Here is a 5,645-nt window from a genome sequence, read left to right as displayed (position 1 = left end):
ATGTAATGGCATCGCGATGTAACGACAGCGTTGTAAACGACGTTCCCCCTGGGTATGTATTGTCTGCATTGGCTATAGCGCGTAGATGTTAGAGGATTCTTTTGTGGGCCTGGAGTTTCGTGCTACCACTATAGCGGAGGCCACATGGACATGAAAGAACATATACGATATACTCTGTCTTGCAGGTCAACAGTTTGGTTATTTTATAAGAACTATGACTAAATGGAGTTGTGTAAAATGTGGTGTTGACTCCATGTACACATGCTTTACATGTCTTACATCGTATGAACCCTTTGTGTGTCTGCAGCCACGAGGTGCTCTCAATAATTTCCGGACTTGCAGTGACCAGACAATCTCTCATGGAGGGCGCTCGGCTATGGGTAATGGACACCCTCTGGGGTAGCAGGGGTCCGATTACCGGATCATTTAAAACAAGGGGCCAACTGGTCTGCACTATTTTGTTGATCTCTTTATGTTGACTACTATACCCCATTATCAGGAGGAACACTTGAGTGTTGTCTGTTACAGGACCTGAATTGGAGCTGGCATTAGTTTGTGCAGGTATTTTATCACTGAGTAATTTGTCACGGTCAAGCAATTTGGTCCTAATAATTTCTTGTTTCAATGTTTTTGGCGTATATCCTCTTTCCAAAAAACTCTGCCTGCTCTGTTCCTGTGCTGCTTTCAGGTCAATTTCTGTACTACAAATACGCTTCAGCCTGAGCATTTCCCCATAGGGGATGCTCTGTACAAGGTGGCGTGGGTGAGCACTAGTGGCGTGCAGAACGGAATTGCCCGCCGTCTCTTTACGATGAAGGCGGGTTTACAACTTGTTGTTCTGCACAAAAACTTGTGTATTCAAAAAATTAACCATAGTCTCACTGATGGTGGCTGTGAGCTGTAAGTTCAACGAGTTTTGATTAATGTTCTTGACAAATTGTTCGGCCTGATCTCTGGTTCCCTGCCATATTATAAATAAATTGTCAATAAAACGGAGCCAAACTTTAATGTTGGTTTCCATAATCACAGTGTATTGCACCCTAAGGACCAGCTCCTCCCACCACTCCATGTGAAGGCAGGCATAGCTGGGGGAGAAGCTGGCCCCCATCGCAACTCCTTGAATCTGTTGAAAAAGCAAGTTGTTAAACATAAAAATGTTATTGCGCAAGCAAAAATCGATCATTGCAATAAAAATTTCACTGTGTGGACGATGTGATATGGGTCTTTGGGCCAAGAAGAATTGTATAGCATTTATACACAAATGAGAAAACGGTGAGGGTACAAAATTGGGCACCGACAAAAACCAAATTCATACAATTAGTGCTCGTCAAAATAGTTTCCAGATGATGTCAGCTCAATACCTCAAATGGATCCACCGAAACGATCCAGTAAAGTCCAAACTTGAATTCAAAAGAGATTGAGGGAGCGACAGTGTTCAGGTGAAATTACAAGGTTCACAAAAGTGAATTCCAACAAATGTTCTTTATTCAATCTTTGTTCAACAGAGATGATAATGTTCAATCAATGATACATCTTCATTCAATCACGAATCAATACATTGTCAGTACAGCCGACGCGTTTCGTCCAAAGGTGGACATCATCAGGGCTGTAATTATCAAGAAAATAACATAAAAAAGAATTAATCACAGGTATTTTAGGTACATAATCCTACCACAATTAACTAAACAACAACAACAAATTTTTGTCAACAATTTTACATTTTCAGGACACCTGCCTATTTGACAATCTACTCAGAATCGAAGAATATCAATTACAAACATTTCTGTTATATTAACAAAACGTAATGTATACTCTCCCATCAACTCCATGACTAAAAAGGATTTGACAATTAAAAGAAAAAGTGCGAGGCCTACCTCCTGTGAGAATATACAAAAGATCTTGATTCCGAATTCCACAAATATGTTTCCCACTGTAGTAATATCCTAATGATAAAATAAATAGCATTGGAATACAGCTCTAATCCTTGAGTTTTAATACATGAACATTCCAAATCCTAATGTAACAGTCCATATTTAGACATAACTAAAAAGTAGAGTACACACCTATAATCTTCAAAATAATTTATATCTGAATGATACTATTTCTGAACAACTACATGTGTACCCCAACCATATATTCTCTGATAGGTCCTTACAAAAATACCAAGGAAACATAAAGCACCAAAACCCAAATTTACTGAGCACCTTATTATTGCAATGTTTATTCAGAAATGAGTTTCTTACCTCAAGAAAATTTATCTACTGGCCCAATCTTAGCCCGAAATTCCCCTTCTTTATCTTTCCCAGATAATAATGCTTAGTCTTTGTAGTCACTGTGAAATTAAGGGGGAGGCATTTATAAAAAAAGGGGCTGATCAGTTAGTTGAAGAAAGCCTGACACTAAACTTGTAAATACTAAGAGTTATTCTACTCGAGGATCAACAACTGGTCATTATTGGAAGAGAAGGCTGAGCAGTTATCTAAATAAATATGCAAGACATCTATCTGTTTTTGTAAATACCAGCTCTAAAACCCTACTGCAACATATTAATACTGCACCTCACCTTATATCAAAGTATTCCACAAGTGCCGTCCCTAAACAGAGATAAACACAAAATATACAAAAATAGTATTTAGAAAATCATGTCTGGACTCTAGGTTCTTAGACATTCAACTTAAAGACCCACCATCTAATTCTACTAAGAGACCCTCGCCTCTACACCCTCCATTTTACCTGGTAACAATATCAGTAGTTTCGTGACATGGGGAGTCTCGGCAGGCAACGTCTGGCGTCTTCCATCCACAGCGTGCAAATGCTCCATTTCACCCGTCACCATTTAAACCCAATACTAGCCAATCAAAGCAGCCCTCCTGTCTCATTTCTTAAACGGAATTCCCGCCAGCTTGAGTCTCCTACCCGGTCCGCCCTGCATAATCTGTTAAAAGCTCAAAAGATAGTTCTCACTTACGTCCGCTACTCAAAATAAGGGAAATAGATGTCATGCATATCTACATATCCGGTTACATGGATCTCTACTGTTTTATTTCCGTTTCCGACATCGTCCTCACCAATCAGAATGAGTATTGATATCCTTTCCGGTTTACCATACTAAGTCACCGAGAAATACTGGTCTTCGGAGTAAATGCCGACCAGCCATATTAACAAAACTAAATCAATCCATCTTACACACATATCCGGTAACGTGGATGTTGACTATTTATTTCAGTTTACTTGATGTTATCAGCCAGTTCAAATACGTTGAAAAATCCTGAAGGATTTCAGTGTTTCCACTGTTTCTTTCCGTTTCCGGACCCGTCCTACCCAATCAAAAATGAAGTCGCAATGTCCTATTATAGGTAACCAATCAAAAACGCTAAGAATTACTACACTACGGAGTTGATACATGCAAGCCATATTCACAACAAATAATTATATCAATCGTAAACACATATCCGGTTACGTGGATCTTGACTGTTTATTACCTTTCCCATAATTTTATCTGCCCAACAAAATACATTGAATTATCCAATAGGATTTCCATATCCACTCAATAACTCTGCCCTAATTTATCTAAAATACTACAGTACCACCCATACTCTGTCAAATCATTACGACGATTATGAAAGAAACACCCGTGTACCATCCTGCAATGTATAACTGTTACACAACAGAGAGCTATGAATGGACAAAAATCCTAATCCTTTATAGCGGGCAAATTACCGTACCTGATTCTTAATAATACTTGATTAAATTTCCATATTTCATAAATAGTAGCTCAACTCCTAGTACCAATCATTATTATAATAAATATCACTCAATAGCATATCAAAAAATATCCATACTTGAATATACCTTCCCTTCCAACAATAACTCAAATATACAATTACGTCAGAACAATAATACAACTGCAATTGTTACAAGAAAAAGTGTTGTATCACTACGAACACTTATACAGAGGGTCAAACACATCATTATAAAAAGTGATGAAATTCATTTTCCGTATTTAGCCCCCGTTTAACCAATCTACATCGCGCTATCCATCTTGCCTCAATTTGTCTCAACCGAAGGATCATATCGCCTCCCCTTTTCCATGGTGAAACCTTTTCTATTCCATGGAAACTAATCCTAGTCTTAAGGGGATGGCAAACCCTGATATGCTGATAAATAGGTGACTTCTCATCCTTGTTATGAATTGATCTTATGTGTTCCTGAATCCTGACCTTGAGTTTCCTCTTAGTGCTACCAATATACACCATATTGCAATCACACTTGATAACATAGACAACACTCTCACTGTTGCAATTGATGAATTCCTTGATGGTATAAACCTGATTAGTATTATAACAAAATTTCTTCAATTTGTTACATCCATAGTCACAGACATTACATGAACCACACACATAGAAGCCAGATGGACGTTTCGATAACCAATCTGGATCTTTGTCTATCATTGGTTCCAAATAATTTCTGCCAATCAATTCCTTAATAGTGGGACATCTTTTAAAAATGACCTCAGGACGATCCCCAATCACATTAGATAATGCTGGAACTCCCTTCAAAATATCCCAGTGTTTACTAAGTGCCTTGAACAGAGCACCCTTTTGTGCACAATACTTAGTAACAAAGGCTACCTGTCCTCTAGTGTTACCAATTCTTTTCTTAGGGATCAAAGTAGATTTCCTGTCTCGTTTATAGATTCTTTCTTTAGCTTTAATGAGGTCAGATTGTGGATATCCTCTTTCAGTAAGTCTGTCTAGTAATGAATTGAGTTCTCTGTGGAAATCCCCCTCCCTGCTACAATTTCGACGGATCCTAACCATCTCACCATAGGGGATACCTCTAGTGACAGATTTCGCATGATGACTATCAAATCTTAAAATAGAATTCGTAGCAATGGGTTTTCTATACAAAGTACTCTTGATTTTGTCACCTTCAATGAATAATTCAACATCCAGAAACATGATACGGGAGTAACTGTATTCTAATGTTAACTTTACATTGAACTTGTTATCATTTAAGTGACACAATAAAACGAGTCCAAAATAAAATGCTGTCATGCCATTTGCCTGCTTGGGGCAGACAAGCAGGCAAATGGCATGACAGCATTTTATTTTGGACTCGTTTTATTGACGACATCCTCATGATTTGGAGGGGATCGGTTGAAGAACTTCATCAATATTTGTGTCACTTAAATGATAACAAGTTCAATGTAAAGTTAACATTAGAATACAGTTACTCCCGTATCATGTTTCTGGATGTTGAATTATTCATTGAAGGTGACAAAATCAAGAGTACTTTGTATAGAAAACCCATTGCTACGAATTCTATTTTAAGATTTGATAGTCATCATGCGAAATCTGTCACTAGAGGTATCCCCTATGGTGAGATGGTTAGGATCCGTCGAAATTGTAGCAGGGAGGGGGATTTCCACAGAGAACTCAATTCATTACTAGACAGACTTACTGAAAGAGGATATCCACAATCTGACCTCATTAAAGCTAAAGAAAGAATCTATAAACGAGACAGGAAATCTACTTTGATCCCTAAGAAAAGAATTGGTAACACTAGAGGACAGGTAGCCTTTGTTACTAAGTATTGTGCACAAAAGGGTGCTCTGTTCAAGGCACTTAGTAAACACTGGGATA

General features: G+C 38.1%; 1 long non-coding RNA gene across 1 annotated transcript; it reads right to left on the bottom strand.

Moving 5' to 3' along the window:
* Nucleotides 1-1,492: 1,492 nt before the first annotated feature.
* Nucleotides 1,493-2,595, bottom strand: LOC144785191 (uncharacterized). Its single transcript, XR_013601805.1, has 3 exons — nt 2,564-2,595; nt 2,244-2,332; nt 1,493-1,606 (listed from the first exon to the last, which is right to left on the bottom strand). It is a non-coding gene; the product is annotated as an uncharacterized LOC144785191 (long non-coding RNA).
* Nucleotides 2,596-5,645: the final 3,050 nt, after the last annotated feature.

This window comes from Lissotriton helveticus, chromosome 10 (assembly GCF_964261635.1).
Source record: "Lissotriton helveticus chromosome 10, aLisHel1.1, whole genome shotgun sequence".
Lineage (NCBI taxonomy): Eukaryota > Metazoa > Chordata > Amphibia > Caudata > Salamandridae > Lissotriton > Lissotriton helveticus.
This window is presented reverse-complemented; position numbering and strand designations above follow the sequence as displayed.